The sequence below is a fragment of the Mustela erminea genome, chromosome 2 (genome assembly GCF_009829155.1).
Source record: "Mustela erminea isolate mMusErm1 chromosome 2, mMusErm1.Pri, whole genome shotgun sequence".
Classification (NCBI taxonomy): Eukaryota; Metazoa; Chordata; class Mammalia; order Carnivora; family Mustelidae; genus Mustela; species Mustela erminea.
Window position 1 is genome coordinate 79282399 of NC_045615.1, and position 27848 is coordinate 79310246.

Sequence of the window (27848 nt, forward strand, 5' to 3'; positions counted from 1 at the left end):
CAATTGGGGCCTTGCTTATAGACAGGAGTACTGAAGAGAGTGTTCTCAAAAGTTCTGAATCTTAAACTTCTTCAACCCCCCACCCCCCCGACTTCTCCCATTTCCAGTTCGAAGCTCTCTCTGTGAGGCCTCAGAGCTCATGCTTAACTGCCATCTGTGGGGACCAGTATCACAGGAATGGCCTGTGAGGCAGGGCCTGGGCCGGGCAAGGAAACCTGCCTCTGGACCGAAGTAAAACCAGGTCATCAGCCATTTCTACGGAGTCAGGAAAAGACTCGCCTTTTAAGAAAGTTTAGAAATTCAACTTCACATGTACTTGAAACTGTTTTCACCTTTCCAAGCAGGCTATTCCTACGGTACTAAGCAGGAGGTGGAAACTGAGGTGTCCCAGGCTGCACTGTCTAACACTCAAAGATTTGGCTATGAAAAGGAATGGCCAGACTAAACACAGCCCAGTCATTCCAAGAGGGCAAGGAAACTGAGAATGAGTTGCTGATTTGTCAGTCTTTTATTAATAAAAGGGTGTGGGTTTTTGTTTTTATTTTTGTTTTTAAAGATTTTATTTATTTGACAGAGAGAGACACAGTGAGAGAGGGAACAACAGAGAGTAGGAGAGGGAGAAACAGGCTTCCCGCTGAGCAGGGAGCCAATGCAGGGCTGGATCCCAGCACGCGGGGATCATGGCCTGAACCTAAGGCAGCCGCTTAATGACTGAGCCACCCAGGCGCCCTAGTGGTTTTCTTGCTTTGGGTTTTTATATTAGGCTGCTTTTGAACTTTGTCTGTTTAAAATAAAATGTAATATCTATTGGATATTAAAGCTGCTCACTGGCTAATAATTTCAGTAACTTATTATGTATGCTTTACACATTTTCCTAGTGTTTTATTTTTAGTTTTTTTAAGAGTCTTGAAGGGTTGGGTTTAAGGTGAGGTGAGTGAGGCACTTACCTCAGGAACAAAATTTAAGGGGGTTTCAAAAACTTCGGTAATGAAGATAAATGCTATCTTAATGCAATATTTAAAAAAAAAATCAAGATTAATGCAAAAAACCCCTACATGATAAACACTGTATGAAAATTTTTAAAAAAGCAGATCTGATCCCACCCTTGAACTATTCTGCCTCACTTGTCTCACCCTAACCCTGGCCCTCCAATAAAACTTTATTTAAAAATCAGGCAGCTAGCCTGTGGGACATAGTTTGTTCATTTCTAAAAATATTAAATTAAACTATTACTTATATCAATTACTGTATTTTTTTGGCACCCCATTATGTTCTGCATCTTATTCTTGGCCCTGTTTTGGAGCTCTACTTAAATTTGATTTAATCCCACCACATCACATCAATAGGTAAGGCTTATGTGAAAGCCCATGGTTGAACATAAAAGAAATAATATGGTTGAAGGGCACCTGGATGGCTCAGTCATTAAGTGTCTGCCTTCTGGTCAGGTTATGGTCCCAGGATCCTGGGATCGAGCCCTGCTTATGGGCTTCTGGCTCCATGGGAAGCCTGCATCTCCCTATCCCACTCCCCCCTGCTTATGTTCCCTCTTTCATTGTGTCTCTCTCTATCAAATAAATGAATTAAAGCTTAAAAAAAAAAAAAGAAATAATAGGGTTGAGATTTATAATGGTTTTGTGTCCTCTATGTCTTCTGTTACCTTTGTGAAAATAAGATCTTGACTCATATTATTTTTTGCGATGTGGTGCTATGTGTAGAGTAGGCTCCTTGACATTTGTACTTGCTATTGTCCTGCGATCTGAATTTCATTAGTTATCTGTGTGGCCTTAAGCAAGATACTTTTTATTATCTTGATCCATCTCCATGTCACCCAATTTTGGGCCAATAAAAAAAAAAGAATCAAAATGAAAGGAAAAGAAAACGAAACTCTGAAGCCAAAAGCCAGTGGTGTGCAAAATACATGGCAATGTGGGCAAAATAGTTGATTAAGCCTTTGAATATTTATTTATTTATTTGCTTGTTTATGTATTTATTTATTTATTGGTTTGTGTTATTATACAGATTCAAGAAAAAGTAATCTGCCCAGTAGGAGTTTGTAGAAGCCATCAGTAAAAACAAATGCTATCTGCTAAGGATATCTATACTTTGGATTTGGTCATTAGTTGACCAGGTGGCTAATGTTTCCTCATCTTCTCAAAAGGTAGGAGAAGGTAAGAATTTTCAGTCTGGTAACAACTACATAAAATAGCAAAAGGTACTGCCAGAAGCGGCAGGAGGCAGGGGAAGGCGGGACTGGAGGAGAGGAAAGCACAGGCATCTTATATGGTTTTTTGGCTAAAACTGGGAGAGATTTGTGGGTTTCACATCAGTCAACTTTCATTATTCTTGTTCTCATCTTCTTTGATTCACATGGTTTCAGTTTCTTTCCAAATGTCTTTCGTTCAAAACTTTATGGTCTTCAAACAGAGCGGTTGAAAAATGTTGACAAAAGGTTTTGGAAGCAATTCCTGAATTTTGCACAACTTTACTAGCACTTATTTCTCATATGAAAGATGGTGCCACTCTACAATAAATGTGGGTTAGGAATGTTTATGTCATTATTATATAGCCACTGAAACAGAGAAATAAGACCATGGTGTTATGTAGGTTTGTAGAAAATGATCTTATTGGAGAGCGAAAAGTGGAGGTTTTCTATGTATTCCTTAAAGGACAGAGGCATGTTTTATTGTGTGGAAAATAGTTCTTCCCTGAAGTGGAGGAGAGGTAACTATATTGTGTACCACTCAATTGTATTTGATATTATATTTAAAAAACACTAACTTTAAAAAACTTAGAATATCTTTTGAAGCCACAGTGAGATGAAATAGGGTGAAACAGGAAAATTACTAAGAGATGGCATTGACTTTTAAAAATAAGTAACAAGTGTGTTTTCTTGTGGAATCGTAATTATGTGGAGAGCATAAAGGTAATCCTTTGGCTTACTTGTCTGCTAACCCTATGATAGATAATAAGTTCATAGTTCAATTAATTGCATGCATTGTACATACTAACACACTGAAGGAAAATGAGCTATCATCATCAACCAGAGATCTTTATGGGGTGACTAAGGTGCTGGCTTTATAATGCCAGTCAGCAGACTTTCTATTTCTAGGAACTTAGAACTAAAATGGAAAAAAAACAAAAAACAAAAAACAGGCATCTGACAGAGAGTACGTAGATGAAAAATAATTATGCAAGGTATATACAGAATATAATAGAAACTAGATCATTATTCATGTGGAGTTCATTAATCAAAGTCTCCTGAAGGGAAAAAAGGAAAGAAAATGTATTCATCACTAGTTACTGTAATAAATATTTTAACTATATTTCCTCAATTATAGTCAAATGAAGGGCATTAAGCAGAGGCATCCAATAGAAATATGTACAGATGAAGGAGGAGAGTGGCTTTCATTCAGGAAGAAATGGCACAAGAAATAGGGAATAGGTCAGTTGGACAGGAGTGGGGGATTTTCAGAAGGTGATTTTGGAACATTGGCTAAGCTGGGACTGTATTGTGGAGGACACTTTAGGGCAAGCTAAGGCATGCTCACTTTTTAATGTAGGTAAAGAAACCTGAAACGATTTTGAGCAGACAGTGACCAATCTGAGAACTGTGAATGGCAGAGCAGACTGAGTGTGGGAAATGCTGGGGCCACTTTACAACACTGTGAGAGGCCCAGCAGGTTCAGCTTTGAAGGTGGGACTCTTTCAAGGCTCTCTATAGGTAAAATTTCCTAGAATAGTCCTGGTGAGTAGTGATTTCATTGCTTTAATGATCAATAATTTAGGATCACAAATATTTTCTCTGGTTTGCTGTCCGTCTAAAAGCATCTGGCTGTGTGAAATAACTGTGGAATAAATAAGACATTAAGCATTTAGAATATGCTAACATTTAGTGACAGTTTGTGGTGATGTTTGAGGAAAAGCAAACAAGAGTATTCTTCTCTTCTTCCTATTTAAAACAATTTCTTGAAAGGAATAGGATTTCCTTGTAGTGAGGAGGGGTGGCCACTTGTGACAGTTTTGAAAGAGCCAAGGTATTTCTTTGCTCCCTCCACTTCTAGTCCACATGAGCCCTGCTCCACTTTAGAGTCAGACCGTCCTCCATTCCACTCCAAGCCCTCCTGAAGATTTCTAATAAAACTGTCTTTCCCCTTTCCTCATTCTTCCTAAACCTCTTAAAACATTTTGAACCAATTTTTCACCAGCTCTCTTCTCTCCAGCCACATTTCTCTCTTTATATCTCTGGATCATATTCCTCATTTTACTTCCTGACAGGAGTCTCAGGCATCAGCCCTCAGTGATTCTTCTGTCATTAACACTCTCAAGGGACAAACAGTTCTAGAATCTTTGGGATCCCCAAATTTGCAGTAACTTCTAAAAGACATCATTTTCTTCACAAAATATAATTTTTGGGCTGATGGAGGGATTTGCTAAGTCGCTCCTATTTCTACTTTAAGTACAGATGTTAGTTTCAGCATCACCCATTCAGAGAGGTATTCTCTGGTAGAGGATGTCAGACTCCATGGTGCTATGTTCCTGAGGTACCTCATACTCCTCTAGAAGACTTCTTGTTTGAATCCATTTCTTTGTTGCCCACTGAGGACAAGAAATTTACCACAGGTATTCACAGATATACCTCTAAGACTTAGCCCAGGCATGCATTAGGAACTCAAAGAGAATTTTTTGTTGGTTGATTGATTGAATGATTGTATTCAACAGTATGTATTTTACCTAATACATCATCTACGAGAGATCATTTTCTTAGATACGCTTACTTTTGTGTTAGTTCCTCATTCACACATCTATTTGACTTTCTATTTCGAGGCCACTTTTTTTTTAAAAATAAGAAATTAAAAACATATAACTCTATGAGCATTTCTTTGCGCAGAGGAGAAACCTAGAACAAAAACTGCTGAAGTGAGGTTTGAGGCCTGTGAGGTTTGAGGCCAGGCTCACAGATGGATTACTCTTCCAATTTTAGCAAAATTTCAAATCACTATGTGTCTTTGGCCTTCAAGTTTATTCACAAATGGTCAAAACCACAAATTTTAAGTCTATTCTTTTTCATATTAAATATAACCTACTCATATTTTTTTTTTTGGGAAAGTCAACAGCTGCAACCCTCATTTGTGTATCTCTAACTCAGTTCTTTCATGTGAATCCAGTCCCGTATGTGATTAGAGCAGGATGTCTATTTGACTTAGGAACTTCAGCACCTAGGGATTGTAGTTTAAAGCTGACATGGTGCAGGGAGGTGTGAGAACTGGGTTCTACACTTGGCACTGCCATTAGCCCCCTAGTGAATGCGAATGGTCACTTGAGTTCGCTAGGCTTTGCTAAGAAACCCTAAAGACTCCTAAAACATAGTTTCTCTAACTTGCTGAAAGAATTCTGAGCTCTGCTTAGTATTTTCACTTGCTTTGTGGTTCTATCTCTACCAGTCCAGCATGGTAACGAAACAAAGCGTGGACGAAACTTTGGCCCTGGCAGAACCAAGCAAAACTGAGATAATTCTCAAGATTTAAGGAAGCTGGTGGTGCTGTTGGAAGCCTTCATGATGTGCTTCTCTGGAACTCAGGCCTCTTCAGAGATTGGCCTAGGTCAAGCAATATTAATTGAACATAAGTGAAGGAAGAATGAAACCCACCTGCGGTCCCTTTTAAGCCCACAAAAGCAACAGTAACAGGGTTTCTTTGAAGAAGGATAAGCTTAGTCTCCAATGTGCTCAGAGGCCGGGTGAAGTTTAGGGGCAGCAAAAGGCTTAAGTGGTCACTTGAGGGATTTTCTTTTAAAATATAGCTTGGGCTTACTTAAGCATCCCTTATGGGAATAGAATACCCAAGAAAGTTTGGAACACAAAGGCAATGGTAGCACCACACCTGGCGGCAGAATGATCTATTTTCTTGGTGAAGTACACAGAACAGAGAGATCTATGTTCTGGTCAACTTTCTTCCTTTCATGCTTGGAGGGAAAACCAACATTTCATATTCATGGTCTCTGATAGAACGTTTTGCTAGGGTGGTCAAAAGGGATTTATATTATTTGTTGCAAAATATCACAGCGTTATTTTTATAAGAATAAAGGCAGAGTGGGGACGAGAACCTTACATGCTCCTGGTTTTCACACTTTTGGTGAAGTAAAATTTAATTGAGTTTTCAAAGGCAGGAAAATATTCTGTTGCTGGGAAATATAGCATAAAGGATTTCTGCAAGCTTCCTCTGGGTTTTTCTTGCAAGTTTTAAATGAGAATTTTCTGCCAATTTTCTAGCAGAAGCAGAAGAGACATAGCAGTTTCGCTGGTGGTTTTGATTATGGATTGTCTATATGGCATCAATAAAAATAACTAGACCTAGGTCTGATGGGCACTGAACTTGCTTAAAATGCTAATAAAAATTATAAAAGAAAGGAATACATCTTAAATTTTAAATATTTTTTCTTATAATACATATGGAAAGGCTATTTCTCAGTATTTTAGTGTTAAAAGTACAATAACTGGAGAAGAATACATTCTCTTCAAAGTGCCAATAAAAATGCAAAATGTCATTTTCCAGTGCAATTCGGCCTGAAATCAACCTGTTTTATGGTAATTATGGGCTCTGGCAGCAGAACATAGCAGAGCTTTAGAAAGATTGAATGAGCGATCGAGTCCAACCTCCTTAAATGTGAAACATATGAAATGATTTGTGTAAAGTAAAAACCAGAGAGCATTGTCACCCTCCCCACCCCAACCTATGCATAAAGCTTCCTTAATGCTGTGTGGTAGTCAGACCAGCACATGAAGGTCTGGGTGAGAAGAATATTTTCAGAATAATAAAGAATAATGAAGGAGCATAGGAAAAAATCTCTCATATGGTGGAAGGGAAGTTTCTTATAAAAGTAGAAACTGTGAGAAAGAGATAATGATGCTCAAAGTGGGTGCAAAGTGCCTTCCATTGGCAAGATTCTAATATATCACTATGAAAAGAAAACCATATATATTTCTCATAGTCACTGTGGTATCAGGCATAAGGACCTAATAATGCATCATCATACGCCATATGGCAGCTTATCATGGGGTGTCTACTCAAGCCAAGAGAAACATGGCAACTCTTCTCACTTTCCTCCCTTTTTCCAGTGTAACCTGAGCTCCTTGTGATATAGGTGTCTTGGCATAGGCATTGCCTGAGATTAGTTTTTGTCTGTATAATGGGAGAAAAAGAAAAATATTTAAAATCATATGGTGTTCAGGTGCCCCATATTGTAGACCCATAAAGTAGTGGCCAAATCTTCTTAGGGCTTTTTTTTTTTTTTAAGTCAAAATCAAAATTTTTTAATCAAAATATTTATGTTTAGTGAATCCATTTTTTTAAGTGAATGCTGTTACACAAGACCATCAGCTCCCTATATTCTCCTCTGATTCCCCACTCCCCTTCTCAGAGGCCATTGTTTTCGACAAAGTGAGCTAATCCTCTGTACTCATGTCAGTATCTTCAAATGGCAGGTTCCTATTTCTGCTTCTTAATACTTCAGGTTTTGGCATTGATGATTACTTCCCTCTGGGAGGAAGGAGACTTTAGCTATCACAAACTCCTATCACATGCACACATACCTTGTGATCCTACATTTTTAGGATATAAAATTTTTGCTGAGATAAGTATTGAGAATTTATGTTTTTATGATTAGGTAAATACTATTTCCAACTGAGCCATGCAGGTTTTTTTTTTTTTAAATGATTATTTTTTCTTTCTTACACAACTTGTCATTTTCCTTGGAGTTAATAATTGTCTTGGTTTTCTGATTGTGTATTTTTTTTAATTTAAAATTTTTAAATTTTAATTTTGTTAGTTAACATGTAGTGCAATATTGACTTCTGGAGTAGAAATCAGTGATTTATCACCTACTTACAATACCCAGTACTCATCACAGCTGCCCTCCCTAATGCCCATCACCCATCTAGCCCATCCCCTACCCACCTCTGCTCCAACATCCCTCAGTTTGTTGTCTGTCATTAAGAGCTACTTATGACTTGTTTCCGTCTTTCCTTTCTTCTTTTCCTCCTTCCTATATGTTCATGTTTTCTTTCTTAAATTCCACAGATGAGTGAGATCATACAGTATTGTCTTTCTCTTATTGACTTATTTCACTTAACATAATACACTCTAGCTCCATCCACGGCATTGCAAATGGCAAGATTTCATTCTTTTCGATGTTTGAATAATATATATCTATATCTATATATATATCTATATCTATATCTATCTATATATATCTCTATATGTTATCTCTAGGTCTATTTATGTCATATATATGTATATATATATATCATATATATGTCATATATATATATACATATATATACATATATGTCATATATATACATATATGTCATATATATACATATATATATATATGACATCTTCTTTACCCATTCAGATGGATTGTATATTTGACGGGTGTTCTGTATTTTTTTTTTTAAGATTTTATTTATTTGAGAGAGAAAGATAGAGAGAGCACCATCAGCGGGGAGAGGGAGAAGCAGGCTCTCATTGAGCTCAGCGCAGGGCTTAATCCCAGGCCCTTGGGATCATAACCTGAGCCAAAGGCAGATGCTTAACCAACTGAGCCACCCAGGGGCCCTGGTGTTCTGTATTCTTACCAGCTACGAACTAGGTCATTTTTCTAATTCTCTTTTCAGTACATTTGTAACATATAAAATATTCTGTGGTATTTGTTTCTTGGAGAATCTCCCTGGACCTGTGACACTGCACTTTTCTTTTGATCACTCACAATTATCATGTGAGTTCCTTTGATTCTTTTGGATGTTATCCCTCTTGTTTCCTGGAACCATATCTTCTTCTTTCTTGGTTTGTTTTCTTGTTTTGATTGACGCATTTTTCAGTACTTGGTTGAAAAAAAGTGCATTGAATGTACATATTTTTAGACCTTGTATGTTTGAACAAGATATTTGTTTGTATTGAGGTATAGTTGACACACATTACATTAATCTCAGATGTATACCATAATGACTCTGTATTTGTATATGTTGAGGAGTCAATAAGTCTAGTTAACATCTGTCACTATATGTAGTTAGAGGAATTTTTTTCTTCTGATGAAAACTTTCAAGATTTACTTTCTTAGCAACTTTCAAATATGCAACATAGTATTATTAACTGTAATTGCCATGATGTACATGATATCCCTGTGACTTATTTATTTTATAATTGGAAGTTTGTGCTTTTTGACTCCCCCCTCACTCGTTTCACCTACTCTGAAACCCCTGCTTCTGGTAACCACCAATCTGTTCTCTGTCTCTATGAGCAATTTAGATTCCACATAAAAGTGAGATCTTAAGATATTTGTCTTTCTCTGTCTGACTTACTTGACTTAGTATAATGCCTTTAAGGTCCATCCATTTTGTTGCTAATGGCAAGATTTCATTCCTTTTTTATGGCTGAATAATAGTGCATTGTGTATACAATATTTTCTTTATCCATTCATCCATCAATGGACACTTAAGTTGTCCATTATGTCCATTATTATGGTAAATAATGCTGTAATGAATTATCTTTTCAAGTTAGTGTTTTTATTTTCTTTGTATAAATATCCACAAATGGAATTGCTGGGTCATATGGTAGTTCTATTTCTAATTTTTTGAAGAATCTCCATATTGTCTATCATCGTGGCTGAATGAATATACATTCATACCAATGCTGCATAAAGGTTCCTTTTTCTCCGCAGCCTTGCCAACTTGTTGCCACTTGTTATTTTTTGTCGTCCTGATAATAGCCACTCTAGTAAGTGTGAGGAGATAGCTCACTGGGGTTTTAATCTGCCTGTCCTTGATGATCAGTGATATGGAGCATCTATTATGCACTCTTGTCCATCTGTACGTCTTAAAATATTTTTATCTTATCCTTATAGTTTCCTGAGAGTTTGACAGAACTCTCAAGTGAAAATAATTTTCTTTCAGAAATTTAGGCCATTGTTCCATTTTCTGTTTTGCTTCTAATATTTATAATAGAGAATTCTGATGTTATTATAATTTTTAATTCTTTGTTTTTGACACTTTCCTTTCTCCTCACTGCCCTGAACCTTTATCCTTAATATGTTAAAATTTTATGATAATATGCATTAACGTATACCTGTTTGTATGTTTGCTGAGCATGCAGAAGAATATTTAAATCTGAAAAATCATATCCTTTATTTTTGATAAATTTTCTTGTCCTTCATTTGTAAAACTACTGTTAGTTGGATGATGTTTCTCTTGGACTGCTTCTTTGATTTTCTTTATTTTTTTTCTTATTCTCTCAGAGTCTTCCTATCTCTTATCTTTATTTTTAAATTTATTTTTCTGGGGCTTTTCTTAACTTTATACATCTATTGATTTTCATTACTACTAAAAGATTTTTTTAAAAATTTTCAGCATTCTTTTAGGTTCTATTGATGTATTGATTTAAACTGTTTTTGTTTCAGAGATACAATGTCTTTTCTTATGCTTCTGAGGATATGAATGTTTTTGCTGTTTTCTTTTTTTGCTTCAATGGTTACCGTTTTTCCAAGCTTCTCCCTTTCCCTACCCCAACTGTATCTGTCTGGATCTTTCATGATAGAGATTTTCCTCAAAAGTCTGATCATCTTAGGATGTTGAGTAGCTTAGTCAGTTAAGCATCCGACTTCTGTTTTTGGCTCAGGTCATGATCTCAGGATTGTGAGATCGAGTCCTGTGTTGGGCTCTGCCCTCTATACCCAGGGTATATATATTCCTCTCTCTCTCTCTCTCTTTAGAAAAAAATATCTGATGATCTTTGGTTGTTTGTTCATATTAAAAGTGGGATACTAAAAACTGATTGGAAACAATTTTATTTTCTCTAACATGATATTCTAGGGACCAGAAAACACTCTTCCCCTGAAAACAATTTAAAATGCTGGATGAAAAATTTTGATATGCAATCATTTGTTAACACCACAAGAGGGTATTCAGCATAGGTACTGAGCAAAAGGAGGAACTCAGGTAAGCACAGCAGTGAAGCTGGCTTTCACCTTGAGGATATTTACTGAACCTGAGCTCAGAGGATGGAGGTCAAAGCCCGGGCCTACCCAAGTTGCCTATGAGGAGGGATATCCATAAAGTGGAGATTCTAAGGACTATACCATCTGAATAAGGATGACTACAACCTTTCTTTTTTCTATGCTTCTAAGTGAGAACTTCAAGAAAATATGTCTTAAACATTGATGCTGGTAAAGGGGGAAAAAAATCTCTAAGAATGTTTAACTGCAGTCAACCCTAATGTAGATATGCAACGTGAATATAGACTAGCTAGATGAAATAATATTTTCTGAGAAAATAACTGTCAATCTAGAATTCTTTATCCAGTGAAAACTATTATTCAAAAGTGGAGATAAAATAAAAACTTCAAAAAAATTTTTATTTAATTTTTTTCAGTGATCCAAAATCCATTGTTTATACACCATACCCAGTGTTCCATGTAATACATGCCCTCCTTAATACCCAATTTTAAAAGAAAACTGGTAAGGATCTCTTTACAAGCAGTATACAGTTAAATAAAAACATAAACATTAATAAAACTAGCTACACAGTAGGCTATAAAACAAGGTCCAAAAATTTTAAAGCTGGTTGTTACACAGATCACATTCTCCAGCATCCAAGCAATTGTTAGAAACTGGTAGCGAAAACATAACTAGAAAAACTCTTGTATTTTTAAAATAAAGGAAAAAAATACTTCTAAATATTTCGTGAGTCAAAAATCATGATGGATTTTAGAAATTTTTAAGAACTAAACTTTGTAAAAAATACAACATATAAAATACTGTAATGTTCAGCTCTACTACTACATAGTAAGATATTTATAGTCTTAAATGCTTTCACTATAAAAGAAGGGATAAAAAATAATGAATAAATTCCATCTCAAGAAATTAGAGAAGGAACAACAGAATAGCCCCCAAGAAAACAGGAGAAAGGAAATAATACCACAGAAATATACATGGAAGAGTAAATAAAATTCAATAGGGAATGTTAATAAAGTAAATGTCCTCTTCTTTTCAGAGACTAAATTGACAAATATCCAGTTAGGTTAATCAAGGTAAAAAGGAGAAAACACACAAATATTCAATTATAAGTATTGAAAGGGCAATGGGTTTCTGATACTAACAACAAATAATAAAAAGCTGTTCTCAAGAACTTTATGCCAAAAATGTTGAAAACTTAGATAAAGTGGCCAAATGCACTGAAAAGCTGACTCAAGAAGAAATAGAAAACTGGAATAATATTATAACCATTAAATATGCCAAACCTATACCTAAAAAAAAAACCTTCCTACAAAGAAGTTTTCTTCCTACAAAGAAATCACAAGGACCAGACTTTTTAAATTGAAGAGTTCTTGCAAACAGTTAGAGCATTAGTAATTCCAATATTGTGCAAATTATTCCAAGGCATATAAAAATCAGTTACTTATTTTATGAGTCTAACATAACCCTGACAATGAAAACTTAACAAAGAGAGAATAAAGAATAAAAATGAATGGTCAGACTCATTCATAAATATACATACTAGATTCTTAAGCAAAATATCAGGTAAGCCAAATCGAACAATGTATTAGGAAAAAACCTTCATGACCAAGTTGGGAATAGTCTATGAGTGTAAATTTTGTTTTTCATTAGAAAATTAATGGGACACCTGGGTGGCTCAGTTGGTTGGGCGGCTGCCTTCGGCTCAGGTCATGATCCCGGGGTCCTGGGATCGAGTCCTGCATCGGGCTCCTTGCTCGGCGGGGAGCCTGCTTCTCCCTCTGCCTCTGCCTGCCTCTCTGTCTGCCTGTGCTCACTTGCGCTCTCTCCCTCTGTCTCTGAAAAATAAATAAAATCTTAAAAAAAAAAAAAAAAGAAAATTAATTAATGTGGGAGTGCTTGGGTGGCTCAGTCAGTTTAAGTGTCTGACTCTTGACTTCAGCTCAGTTCATGATCTTGGGGTAATGGGATTGAGCCCTGTGTTGGGTTCTGCACTGAGTGGGTAGTGTGCTTAAGATTCAATCCCTCTTCTTCCTCTCCCTCTGTCTCTTCCTCTTGGTCTTTCACTCTTCTCTCTCTCTCTCTCAAATAAATAAATAAAATCTTAAAAAAAAAAAAAAAAGAAATCCCATCAATGAGTATAGAATTCTGGGTTGGTGGTCTTTTCTTTTGTAATTTTGAATATGTTTCATTGTTTCTGTTGACAATTTAGTTCTCATTCTAATTGCTATTTCAAGATACTTTTCCCCGCCTTTGTTTGCTAGGTCTTTCTAGGCCTAGGATAATGTTGTCTTTCTCCTAAAATTATTTGTAGTTTCTTCCTCTAGTTTCTTTTCTGTGACCACTAGCATTGTTCTATCACCTTAATTCAGTTTTGGAAATTGAAATTTTGTATAGGTTAACTTTTGTTCCTATGGTGCCCTGTTTATTTTTGGCCACCTTACTTCTTCTTCTTCTTTTTTTTAAGATTTTTTATTTCTTGATTTAACAGCGAGAGATCACAAGTAGGCAGAGAGGCAGGCAAAGAGAGAGGGGGAAACAGACTTCCTGCTGATCTGAGAGCCCGATGTGGGGCTTGATCCCAGGACCCTGAGATCATGACCTGAGCCAAAGGCAGAGGCTTAACCCACTGAGCCACCCAGGCGCCCCTGACCACCTTACTTCTTAAGATACACTCCTTCAGCAATCCAGTAATCAAGAAGGAGAATCACTAGAATCCATACCCCTTTGATCCCCAAGAGTTTGACTGTCTTCTTAGCCCTTCTATACTGTCAGAAATAGTCCTAACTCAATATTCTGATCACATATTTTGAGTGTATCTTAGCCAAGCTTTGTTGCTTTTTGTTGTACACCTCACACATTAGTCTTTTTTTCCCCAAGTTTTTATTTAAATTCTAGTCAGTTAACATCACACATTAGTCTTTAAAACATTTCTTTCTCAATTATGACACTTAGACATATTATTGTGTTAATTTTTTAGCTGCATATTATATCATTTATTGTCTCATTAACTATTCCCTGATAGTCAAATACTTGTAGTTTTAGGTTCTTCATTTTTTTACTAAAACGAATAACATAACATTAAAATTTAAAGTTAAAAAAATCATATATCTCTTCACTCTTTTTCTTGATAAAGTCTTAGAAGTATAATTACCGAATATTATAGCCATCATGACACACAGTGTCAATTTGCTTTGCAGGAAGGTTTTACTCATTTGCAGGCCCGGCCAGCAGAGCGTGGAGGTGTCAGTCCCACTATACACATACCAACATTTAAACAGTTTTGGCCAATCTAAATGGCCAATATAAGAGACTCCCAAAGCCTCTTCTTTTCCATAATTTGTTTTTCTTTGATTATTAAGGAGATTGAATACTTTTTCATAAGATTATTAACAATTTGAGTTTTCTCTTATGTGAAACTCCTCTTTATTTCCTTTGCTTTTGTTTTGTTTCTATTATGATGTTTGTGTTTTTCATGTTCTGATTTTCTAATGGGGAATATGGTTACCACATTTTTTTTTTTTTAAGATTTTATTTATTTATTTGACAGAGATCACAAGTAGGTGGAGAGGCAGGCAGAGAGAGAGAGGAGGAAGCAGGCTCCCTGCTGGGCAGAGAGCCTGATGCGGGGCTCGATCCCAGGATCCTGGGATCATGACCTGAGCTGAAGGCAGAGGCTTTAACCTACTGAGCCACCCAGGCGCCCCTACCACATGCTTTTTAAACAGCATACTCTTCCTCCCCTACTGGATAGACATATTTGATTAAGGTAGCATACCAGCTATAGGGAAAACAAGTGACTGTTTTTACTTCCACTACAGTTGTTCCTAGGACAGTTTTTTTGTTATTTTCTAATTATGCTATACTACCTAGGGCACAGTAAGGAGTTTAGATTTCACGTTTGAGGAGATCTACAGAAATTATTGGTTATACTATTAGTTATACCCAGCTTTTCCATCATTAAAAACCTTCAATTTTTATCCATGTTACATGAATATTCTTTAAGCTACGTGGTACAAATCTGCATGGTCTGACCCCAGCCTACCCTGTCCAATCCCATCTGAAGTCACTCTCTTCTTTGCTTACATGACTCAATAGTATAGGCCTTCATTTGGTCCTTAAAATAAACTTCTTTTTAGGCTCATGGCCTTTGCACATGCATTTTCTGCCACCTGAGGTGTCCTCTTAACTTACTCTTTGCCCAGCGATCTCCTCATTCTCAGTCTCAGATTAAACATCACTTCCTCTCCTACTTCCTTTTTCTCACTCTTGGCCCTTCTTTTTTTTCTTTCTCCCTTCCTCCCTTTCTTCCTTCCTTCCTTTCTCCCTCCCTCTCTCTGTCCCTCTCTTCTTTCTTTCTTTCTTTCTTTCTTTCTTTCTTTCTTTCTTTCTCTTTCTTTCTCCTTCCCTGCCCTGCCCTGCCCTACCCTGCCTTGCCTCTCCTCTCCTCTTCTCTTTTTTTTTTTTTTTGAAGTTTTTATTTATTTATTTGAAAAAGAGAGAGAGAGAGCATGAGCAGTGGGGAGGGGCCGGCTGAGGAAGAGGGAGAAGCAGGTTCCAGTGAGCAGGGAACCCTACCTGGGACTTGATTCCAGGACTCTGGGATCATGACCTGGGCTGAAGTTAGACTCTTAACTGACTGAGCCACCCAGGAGCCCCTCTCCTGGCTCTTTCTTAATGAACATATATTTATCTGAGATTCTGTTTGTTTAATGTATACCTCTTTCCCCTGCACTGGGTCTAGGCTCCATCAGGTAATGGTGGCTTTTGTTTTTGTTCTGTACATAATTTTTGTTACTTTGAATGTATTAGACATCCAATAAATGGATAATTGCATTACTGACTAGCTGACCAAGTTAAAAGATGGAACCTTTAATATACAACTAGTAAATTGTGAGTCTAGAAGCCAATCAGAGCTCCTATTATATCTCAACCATTGTTCTTTCCACTAAGAAATTAGTTCTTATTTATTCACAAACTAAAATATTAGGAAATGTCTTAAACTTTTCTTTTTAATTTGTACTTTTATTAGTAACATGTATTAGAGGTGTACATTTTGCTGCGTATATTTTCTCTTGAGGATTAGATTCAAGTTTCTCTCTTTGACATTAATAAATTCCTTTCTTGCATAAACCAGAATTCATTCATTTTTTTGCCTTTTCTGTGGTTTCTGGAATGGATCATATCATATTTGCCATTTCTTGTTTGACTAAATAACTGGCTTCTCATGAATTCATTGAGATTGATAGGCCAGTCTATAGGCTCTTCTGAAATAGACATGGAAATAGAATTGCCTTTAAAGAAAACATTTTGCTAAGGGCCATCACTAACAAATGTTTGCTCTCTCTCCCTCTCTATTAGTGAAGAAATTACCTAACTGGAGATTTGCACATCACTCATAGATGAAACCTCTTGAACTGACTAGAAATTATGTCATTGGATTTTTTCTAATGTTTCTTGGATCCAGTCTAGGAGAAATGCTTTTTTCTGTGCTATCGTGATTTGGCTATTGGCAGAAATACAGCAGCTTACCTGCTGATTTAGTTCAAATCCAAAAATTGCTTCCAGTCAGTTTTCCTTTTTTGGCAATTCAGTTTTTCTAAGAAGCAGGAACTCACATCCATTGGGTTAGTCTGTAAAATGCTCAAACCAATTATTCAAGTTTTGGTTTTCTATTTGGTCATAAGGGGTAAATAGGCCCATTTTATGAATATATACATACGCAGCAAGGTCCCCCAATTTTTCATATATAATCATTCAAAACTTTTCCCTGTGAGGAGTTAGTTTTATTGGGTGAATCAGCTCCTAGGATCTCTGAACTTTGGGAAAAATAAGGAGAAACACTAATGAAAACAGGCAAAGTAGATCTTTTAATAAATAAGAGAGGGGCAAGAGAAGGTTTGGGTGTTTATTTTTGATGGTTATTGATGGTAAGAAATTAGGGAAATAATGACAAAGTATGTATAGAGTATTAATGAAAGCAGTAAGGGGACAGATAATTTCTCTTTGGACAGTTTTTGTATAAAAGAATACAATTGTCCTTCTGATATTTCTTTAAGAGCCTGAATAAATAAATAAAACATTTTAAAATTTTGGTTGCAGAGGTGTTTTCACCAAGATGATATTATATAGAGACATTATATAGCACCCTAGGTTATTGGGATAAACCATGGAAAAGATGATTGCTAAAATCCTTCCTTTTTCTTAAGTCCTATGGAGGTGTAAAGATCTTTAGATATATACCTTAGAGCTTGGAACTTAGTCAAGTATGAGAACCTGTTATATTAACATTAAAATATTAATATATGTGTATTTTATAAATGTATGTAATGTATAAATGACCCCCTATTTTTATGTCTGAGATAAATACATCATTTGCTCATAGACATAGGCTCCTCTTACATCTTCCACTATTCAGTAATGGCTTCATATTTTCAGAAACCTAAACGGGACCTTAGTTAGGTTTATGCCAAAATTTGTCTCTGCTGGTTGGCTTTGGTTACATTTCTGATCACTATTTTATTGGTATAATCTGGGCCAAACTAATGGAGTGAGTGATTAAATAGAGAGATATATGCTCAGAATATGCCTCTCCCTATAAGAGGCTGAAGTAAGAAATTAAGACCAAGTGGTGGTCAGAGGTGGGTGTGAATTAGGTAAATGGTGGTGGGTGGTAGTGGTGTTAAGGTTGCAGAGACTACAGAAAGCAATGGGGTTCCCATTTGGCTTGTCTGTCATAAAGGGTAAAAAACTGTCAGAATGTCTTATGACTTCCCATGACCCAGGGTCTATCTTTCAGCATACCTTTGACATGTGGTCTCCAGGGAGTCTGCTCTGCCTCTGGAATTTTGCCCAGTAGGATTCTGGATACCAACCAGATTTTGCCAATTAGATGTACTTTTGTGATATTTGGAAGAGAGAAAGTGAGGCAGAAGTCACTTTCTTACCTCTAATGGCAATCAAGGTCATGGAAACATGAATGCCGGGAAGAATTTTAAGTGATTGAAATCAGTTTCCTGCAATACTGGTTCCTGAGATTGTAGTAGCTGGGCAGCCTCCTGAGACTCTCCTTGACCTGTGTAACTTAAAGTTTGAGGCTGCTGGGACACCTGGATGGCTCAGTGGGTTAAAGCCTCTGCCTTCAGCTTGGGTTGTGATCTCAGGGTCCTGGGATCGAGCCCCATGTCAGGCGCTCTGCTCAGCAGAGCCCGCTTCCCATTCCCTCTCTGTCTGCTTCACTGCCTACTTGTGATTTCTGTCTGACAAATAAATAAAATCTTAAAAAAAAAGAAATGAAGTTGCAGTAGTTGAAGAGCTGCATTCAGTGTGCTAGTGTTTGATAACCCATTTCATGAGTTATTGAGAGACAGTTGCTGAAGCTTTCTAATTTCTAGAGTATAGCCACTGTGATATGTTTTTGAATTCAGTATTTCCAGAGGCAGACTCCTAACTCCTGATGTCCTAGACATTCCAATGGTTTCAGAAGCAGCTTTTTCCCTGAATTAAATATTTTATTGTCACAATAGCTAGAACATATTTTGTTTCTTGGGTGAACCTCCATGGATACAATATTTAATAGTAGAAGTGGGGTTATGGCATTAGGCCTTTAAAGACAGAAAATTGTTATTTGTTATCTGACTTGGTTGGATTTGAATGCAGTTACTATCTGGTTACTATTGGAAAACGAAATAGTAGTAGTTCATGGCACGTAGTGGCCCCCAAAAAAGCTACCTAAAATATCATTGTGATAGCCTCAAACTGGGTATTATATTAAATGTGTGTTTTGTCCAACCAAGTATCTATTATTATATTAGACCATTGGGATATTAATGAAAAATTCAAGATGAGGTAGGATAGTTGTCTCTGGCTGTGTGGGAAAATGTTGAAGAAAATGGTGGCAGGCTGTAGGTTCTAAATTCTTGGCTAAGAAACTGGGTACAGGGATCTTCCTTGACTGCTCTAAATAAATATGTTATCTTGTAGTTGAAAGGCTAATATAGCTGAGAAAAGGAACTTGAGCCTGTGTGTTCCAATAGGAGAAGACTTCACATTCTTGCCAAATCTCTTATAAGAACACAAGATATTAATTAGTAAAAGTGAAGCCAGATACTTAAAATATGGCCTTTGGTGTAGATTTGGATGAATCTTAGTGCCTTGAATCATAAAATTATTGTGTGCTGCCTTAACTAGCAGAGGCATTCCTCCTTACCTCTCTGGTAAGGCTAGTGGTGCCTCATTTGAGGCAGTTTATAAGGGTTGTCTGGTCCCCACAGTCTCTACCTCTATCACCCTTTGGTCACTTTTTACCTGCAAATCCCAATATGCCTTAGGGATACAACTGCAGATATGGCCAGGAATGAGATATTGATGTAACAAAATCATTCCAAAATTTAGGTAACATGTCAGAGGAAATCTGGGGAAAAGGCATGTGACAGAATATAATGATGCTAGAGCAGGAAGGGAAGCACAAAATTTTCAGGCTTATTGCACTGATCTGGGTTCGCTTACTAGATACTCTGAGTGGACTACAAGCTTGAGAATATAGGACTGGTCCTCACTGTCTTCGTTAGCTGGCTTGAGACCTGAGTGTCCTTCTAAACCAAATGAAATCAAGATGTCAGAAAATCCTTTGTAAAAATTGATGAAGGGATCCAAAGATTTAGGAGTGGATTTATCATATATATCCACTCACTCACTTCTTCACTGTGTATCCTAAAGGGCTCAGAACATACTCTCTCTACCAGGCATTGAGAAATAGGGTGATGTGGGCCCATCACTGGAGCAGTGACAACAACTTTCTAGGAAGTAAGGTGTGAGATAGTGCTATTGAAATTTATCACCTGATTTCAAGGAGGAAGGCATGAAGGAATCAGAGGCCATCAGGCAGTATAGTTACTAAATTTGGCAGCAAGGTTGGAAGAGTTCATGGAGCGGTTTGATACACAGGAACCTTTGGCAGCTGTTGTTTGATCCTGGACCCTAGAGTATTAGAATAGATGAACAGCCTACTGAAGTCCAATTTGGTTCATATAACTGCATGTATCTTAGCTCTGGTGGACAGGAACTGGTTCACCATACTCCACCACAATTCAAATTCAAACTCTTGGCTCCTTATTTACTTCCATACCTGAAGCAATCTGCCCTGAGCCTCTTTGTCCAGAGTCTCCTTTAGTGAAATAGATAATCTTGAGGAATATTTCTTGATTCTTTGCATGTGCAGGGTTGTCTGTTGTTTTTATACTTGATTGACAGTTTGAGTGAAAAATCATATGCTCACTTTCCTTGAAAGATTTTCTGTTTGTAGCTACTCTGTCTTCTAGATCTGGTATAGTTACATTTCCACTATCTTCTACTATACATGGGCTTCTCTGTTGTTTAACCCTATTTTGCTTTTTGCAAAGTATGCGAGATTGACTTTCTCTTTTTTGTAAGTCACTTGGTATTTTTGCCTGAATTCCCAATGCTTACTTTTGTCTGTACAGGTTTATTTATTTATTTGAGAGAGAAAGAATGAAAGAGAGAGAGAGAGAGAGAGTGTGCTCAAGATGGGGGAGGGTCAGAAGGCGAAGCAGACTCCCTGCTGAGCAGAGAGCCCAATGCAAACTCCATCCTGGGATTCCAGGATCATGACTTGAGCTGAAGGCAGTCACTTAACCAACTGAGACACCAAGGAGACCTTTTCTTTAAATGTTATTAGTTTCTATTCTTGTTGATAATTATGGGTCAGTTTTTCTTCGGACACATTGTACTCCTTAGCATATAGATTCAAATTCTCTTTCATTTCAGAAATATTTCTTGAATTATATTTAAGAGTAAGTGTGGTTCTATTATTTTAATTTTCTTCCTTGGGATCTGAAATTTTTTTTTCATTACTTTCCCTATGTATTATTTTCTAATCCTGTTGATCTCTTCATTTATGTGATAATTTCATTTTTTCCTCCATTCCTTCCTTGAGCTGTAAGTTCATGTTGCATTTTCTCCAGTAGCCTTATCGTTCCTTGGGTTCTTGCATTTTGTATCTACGGATTTGCACTCTAGCATAATAGAAACTATTACTTCCTTCAGGTTTTCAGATTAATGGTAAAAATGTCTAGTCATGCTATTTATCCCCTCAGTGAAAACAATTTTTCCTGGAAACCAGTCTGCATTTGTAATTTGTATTTCCTGCTCAGGCTTTTGCATAAAACGTTTAGACTCTCAAGTGAAAATGTTTACATTTAAAGACCAAATGCTGACTTTTGGCTAAAGATGGCAGAGGATATGTGTTTGCATCCCCGTTTATTCCTTGAAATAATACAAAATAACATTGGTGTAAAAGAAATAAGAAGGGCCATCTTCAAAGAAACTGGGCACACGCAAGCCATGCCAGCCAAATAAATAAACTTTTTTTACTGATTAGCTTTTACTTTTCTTATGGAGATAGGCAGCTATTTGGGGGGGGGGGGACCCTTGGGTATGTGTCTGTTTGTTTCTTTCCAGTCAGTTTTTCTTCTTCCTCCATTGCTCTCTGTAATTACAGCTTAGTTGTATGGCTTCCCAGTGGTCCCCTTCTTCTTTGCTTTTTGGAACCCAGCACAGGGAAATTCCTGAGACCAGGCAGAACACATGCTTCCAATTCTTACAAAAATGGGATTTAGGTTTTGCACTGCCTCTGAGAAAACTACTCTGCTAGCTCTTTTTGTACCTCTAGGGTCCTTTTCACTGGTTCTCTTCATTTGTACCCACACTGCTTTCAGAAATCCTTTCTCATGTTTTGTGATTTGGGCTTTAGCTATCTGCTCATGGTGCTAAAGTGGATTTGTATTCTGAATCTCATTCTCTAAAAGTCAGCTTTATTTCTTCTTCTTCTTCTTCTTTGTCTTTTTAAAGATTTTAAAAATTTATTTGAGAGAGGAGAGTCTTGGAGAGCGGGAAGGAGAAGGGGAGAGAATCTGAAGCAGACTCCACGCCAAGCTGAGAACCGGACCTGGGGCTTGATCCTATGACTGCCATGAGATCGTGACCTGAGCTGAAACCAAGAGTTGAATACTTCACCGACTGAGCCACCCAGGTGCCCCTTAACTTTGTGTCTTAATTCAACAAGTGATCACCACGCATTCTCTATGTGCCACATGCTGGACATTTGGGAGCTCTAAGGACAAATACCTTGCTCTTGAGGGCTTTTTAATATTGTAGGACATGAAAATCAATAACAAACAAGCAAACAAAAAAACCCAAACACCAAAAAAGACACAATGTGTTAAGTGTCAAAGTGGTTTTAAGGGTGGTTTAGGACAAAACCTGGGGATCAAGAAAGGACAGAAGATATAACACCTTGATGTTGGTAGAATAGTACTCAGAATATGGTAGGAACTCAAGAAGTAATTAACAGGTCCAAAAGAAGGCTGATTTTCAAATGAATATAGAGATTGATAATAATCCCGCTCATAGGGGCACCCAGGTGGCTCCATGGGTAAAGCCTCTGCCTTCGGCCTGGGTCGTGGTATCGGGGTCCTGGGATCGAACCCCGCATTGGGCTCTCTGCTCGGTGGGGAGCCTGCTTCTCCCTCTCTCTGCCTGCCTCTCTGCCTACTTGTTATCTCTCTAGGTCAAATAAATAAATAAAATCTTTAAGAAAAATAATAATCCTGCTCAGGGTGCAATTTTAGGAGGAAGCTATATATAAGCTTACAATTTTAAGATACTGTAGTTTATGTAATTATCATTCATATTCCCTTTATCTAGATTTCCTCTGGATCAGGTTATCTGTTTCAGAGCTTATATTTTTTTTCATTAAATCTGCTGTCTTTGAGGTAGTCTTTGGAGAACTGATGGATGGATATAGAAGGAAGAGCATTGTACATAAAACAAAGGGCAGGAAGAAAACCACATGAATGTGAAGTTAGGGCACCATAGGAAATAAATCTGGAATTCCTGTAGGACTACATTATTAAGGGCCTAGGATGCCAACCTAAAATACCATTTACTTTTTGGATAGAGGAATTTTGCTTCAAATTGGATTAAAAAAAAAAAAACTAAATGAATTTTTCATAAAATTACCCATTTTCTGCATTTACCTTGAAAGATAACAAGACACTAATTGTATCGACGTATTTGTCAAAAAATTGACAATGCAAAGTTTAGTTTTATAAAATGCTAAATTTTTAATTGATAGAGGCAGAATATTTATCATTAATTGTTGGTAATTAGTATCATTTATCCTTTTATTTTTCAGTTTTCATGATTGCCTGTCATTGATTGAAAATATTATTTATGTTGTGCTTCAATAAATGCTTTTCCTTTCTTCCTCTTTCTGCTTTGCCCCTCCCTTTCCCTTTTCTTTACACCTCTTCCCTCGTCTTTTCTTCTCTCTACTCAGTTATCAACCAATTAGTCATGGAGGCACACACTAGATGAAACATACATAACATTTTTTTTTTAATGAGGTGCTTGGATCTTTACCACTTTAGACACAATGCAGTATTTTTCATACCATATGGTCTTTGAAATGATTATAATGCTTTCTTTTGGTAAAAAGGATTTGTTTACACATGTCATAAAATCCAACATTACTCTTGACTCACATAATCATAATCACCACCAGTACCACCATAATAACGGTAACCTTTGGGTTGAATAGACCAATCAATTTTATAATCTGTTAAAGTTGTCTTCCGATCTTCACTTTCGTTGTTTTTATGCATTCATGAAAAAAGTAGAGTATAAGAGCTTAGAAGTTTACATGCTGTACAAATTAAGAGGACATGATTTAGGATTAAAGAGGTAATGATTTAATTTTGGAGTTGCTGAGCTCTGGTGGTCTGGGAAGCTCTGGGGAGAATCCAGATATTGCAGTGACAGATTTGGGTTGGAATATTTAATGAATGCAATAGCAGATGCACTTATGGAAGGCTTTTCAAATCAAGATGTTGCCTCACATGACCTTAGGATATGGTGGCTCTCCTAAGACTTTAGATTTGAAGAGAAGTTTTCTGTTTAGTCAAAACTTGAAAATTATTCACCTCTTCACACATTACTTAAAGAGTCATTAAAATTACATGGTTTGCAGAAACTATTAACAGGATATATATATACACATACATATACATATGTATATGTATATCTCCTTGTATATACATGATCTTTAAGCCAGTAAAATCTACTTATAGTTTTTAGACAGCTTAAGTTAAGGTAAATATACTTTATGGAATTTTCCCTGGGCTGTAAATATGGCTTATGTGTCTCTATATCTTTGTTTCCATTGATGAACTTGAAATAGCAGAAACTGGTTTTTTTGAGACTTTGGGGGACTTTAGTGTTTTCTACCAGGTTGTTAAAAGTATATACCTTGGACATGTTCAAGGATTTACCCAAGCATTAAGAGCCAGAGTTAATATTTAAAGTTTGAAAATCTATACTTGTAGTCTTTGATCTCTTGAATTCTTAATACTGAGGCATCATTGACTATCTTTGCACACTGAATATTTTCTTATAAATTTTTTCACTTTTAAGCTCTGTTAATACATAATATACTGCATATTCATGTCCATGTGTTAGTTGGTCCAATTTAGAATGAACCTCTAGGAAGGCTGCTATATGATAACTATAAGCAAATACCATGAAATATCTTCTATAATCTTTTAAAGTATGCAATAGATTATATCACTTGTAGAGGTTTTACATCTCATCCTATGATACTCCTTAAATCTCTATTCAGAGATGGATTTAAAAAAACATGACAACTTTGAAAGTTACAAACTTAGGTAGAAATTTTGATTATTTGAAGAATAACGGGAGCTGTGCATTGACAATAACTATTCATACTTTGTACCAGGATCTTAATTTGACATGATGGTATGTTTTAGCTTTGTTTGGATTTGCTGTCAAACCCTAAAAACATTAGCAAATGGTACTCGTACTTTTAAATCATAAAAAGAAACCTAGATTTGTTTGCAGTTTTTTTTTTAATCTGTTGTTAATAAACTTGAAAGAACACAGCCCTGTCTAATAAACACATCAAACTAATGGGTACCAACGCAGTTCAGAAGAGTGTTTGTTGTTTGGTGTTTAGATTTCAGTCAGAATTAATCAACAATGGATGGGGCCTGCTGTATTTATTAGCAGCTCAAATCCCTGTGATTTAATGCCAGGTCCCTTTGACTCATTCCAGTGAACGCTGGCAAGGTTACAGCACTGATACATACTTACATCCTCGGGTCGTAAAAAGAAAGAGAAAAATAGAACCTAAATTCAGCCCACAGGATTGGCAAGAATTTCCCGAGGGCCATTTTGAATTTCGCCCTATACAATGAGCCTGTGAATAGGAAGCAATTGATTCAGGAACAGTGGGGCCTTTTTTGCTGGAAGAAGCCTTCAGCTGTGCAGATGGCTTGCTGGCATAATCCAGTCTGCCTTTGTCTTTCATTTTATATATTAGGCTACTTTCTTCTCACACTCTATATTGCTTTTATTTTCTCTTTTTACTCCAAGCCTCCAAATTTCGGGGGCAAGGAGAGGTTGCAGGGATGCAGCGAGCGTGCTGCCCTCTCTCCCGCAGATTTATGCATCCCTAGTATATCGCTGGCGATGTGGCTTGCTTGTCACAGTCAGCACTAGGCTGTTCTTTGTACAAAAGTGTCAACTTTTGAATGAAGCCTCTGGAAACAGATGTAAAGATTAATCTTGAGAATGCATTTTTTTCTGAGGCTCTAAAAAACGTGCCTTCCTTGTGCAATAGCCCTGGTTCTAGACATTTCTTTTTTTTCAAAGTGATCTCATTTCTCAATTACAAAGACTGACATTCTTTACTGTTCATGTTCAGAACATTCCACAGCCCTTAGCCACTCCTTCGGCTTCCCATGTCTGGGGGCTGCCTTTCGAGAGCAAATTATTTGTGGAAAGACATTATTTATCTGGAAACTCTTCCGTGAACACTCGATGGAGTCATCGTTCCTCTAGGGACTATCTATCTCGCTTTGAAGATAAGATTTGCTGGGGCTACCCTCCTACACCTTCCTGTGGGAAGATAGCCAACTTTGGCCTGATAAGTAACGTCACATCGAATGCCTTGTTGCTGCCTCATGGATCCTTTCACGTCCTTCCCAGAAACAAATTTTTCTATGTTGCTCTAGGTCGTATTGTCTTTTTTTTTTTTTCCGTCTCTCATTTGGAGGAAAATTTTGAAGAACAAATACACACACCCAAATGAGCATTTGCTCAAGTATTCCTATGTTAAATATTAGGATATATCTCAAAATGTTCTGAAACAAATTTGTATTTAAAAAAGAAAGAAACACAGAATGTTAATCACATACCTCTGTTTTTCTTCTGGAGCTCTTCAGTGCAATGACATGTTTCCTTTCAGCAAATAGACTTTGTGGGAATGATGTGGGCTATCTTTTTTTTTTAATTGTAAATGTTCCACACACGGAGAATAAATACCACAGACTCCACCACTTTGGAATGACTTGATTGTGAGTCAATGTCCTTGTTTTCCCTCCTCAAAAATTGTCTCTTCCGTTTATATGGGAAACACATGTAGATAGTTCCTCCTTTCTTATCGTTAAACAATGTGTGTAATGCTTTTCAGCTGGGGATTAAAAGATCTAGTTTTTTAAACATTTGTATAGCATTGGCATATGTCCTAACATATAGATGGACTGTTTCTCCCACTGTTGTGATCATTCCCTATATACTCAGCACTTTCTTTTGTGAGGAACATTTATTTTGGTACTGACATACTTAATTTTCTCATGGTACCTCTTTTAGATTATATATCTCAAGGGCATTTACAAAGAGGAACCTGACTCTCAAGTGAAAATGTTTACATTTAAAAACCAAATGCTGACTTTTGGCTAAAGATGGCAGAGGATATGTGTTTGCATCCCCGTTTATTCCTTGAAATAATACAAAATAACAATGGTGTAAAAGAAATAAGAAGGGCCATCTTCAAGGAAACTGGGCACACGCAAGCCATGCCAGCCAAGTATAGGTGCGGGAAACAGTGACTTTAGGACCAAACTGAGATGACCTCGGTCTGCTGCCACATATATCTCTGATCCCCAGTAATGACTGGAGTGCTTTACAAGTTGGGTGCTCAGTCCTGAAAAGCCCAACCAAAGATCTCTCTCAGGGATGAAAGGGTCTGGGGGTTTGGATTCACTGCAGGAAGCTTGTTGAATTCAGGCTTACATGGCCGGGGAGGAGCAGGGTCAGGCTGTGCGCACAGAATGATGAAGATATCCCTTTTTGTTATGAGTAGTCTGACCACTAGGAAGAGGGAAGATGTTAGAAGGCAAACGGATTTGTTGGGGAATCACAGCAGCTGAAGACCACCATCGTATGTTGGCGTTGGCTCATGGTCCGCTTTCTAGAGCCAATTTGTAAATTTTTTTGAAATTTTGCCAGTTGATCTTTAAAAAACAGTCATGAAAAATTTAATTATAAACTTACAATAATGTTAAAAACAAAGGTAATAAGTACTCAAATCTCATCACTCCTTAATTACCATATTTTATTATTGCATATGTTCCTGAGGTATTTACATCAATTGTATCCGATTGGTAAAAATGTTATATGAAAGTGCCCTTCCGTGCATTTCCTCCCAACCCTGTGATCAGTGATGTCACAATGGTAGCTTGAAATCAGCCGTTGTGGGAATATTATACCATGAAAATGTGCAAATGCTTGAGCTCAGCACTTCGCTTATTATTTGTTTATTATTTGGACTTAAAATGATAGAGAAAACAATAATGCTGATTCAAATGAACAGTGTCATGTCTGCAGCACAAAAAGTTGAGAAGTATCCTTTTAGTGTTTGAATCTATTATTTGGTTTGGTTAGTAAGCTCTCAAGTCACCGATGAG

At 36.9% G+C, this 27848-nt stretch overlaps 2 long non-coding RNA genes across 2 annotated transcripts in view; both read left to right on the forward strand.

The window, feature by feature from the left end:
• Positions 1-21910, forward strand: part of LOC116584690 — a 33627-nt gene extending 11717 nt beyond the window's left edge. Inside the window, exons 3-4 of the long non-coding RNA XR_004283285.1 lie at positions 2020-2168; positions 21874-21910. This is a non-coding gene — a long non-coding RNA (uncharacterized LOC116584690). The remainder of the gene's footprint in view (positions 1-2019; positions 2169-21873) is intronic.
• LOC116584689 overlaps positions 1-27848 on the forward strand; it is a 168285-nt gene that overhangs the window by 59190 nt on the left and 81247 nt on the right. The window lies entirely within an intron of this gene.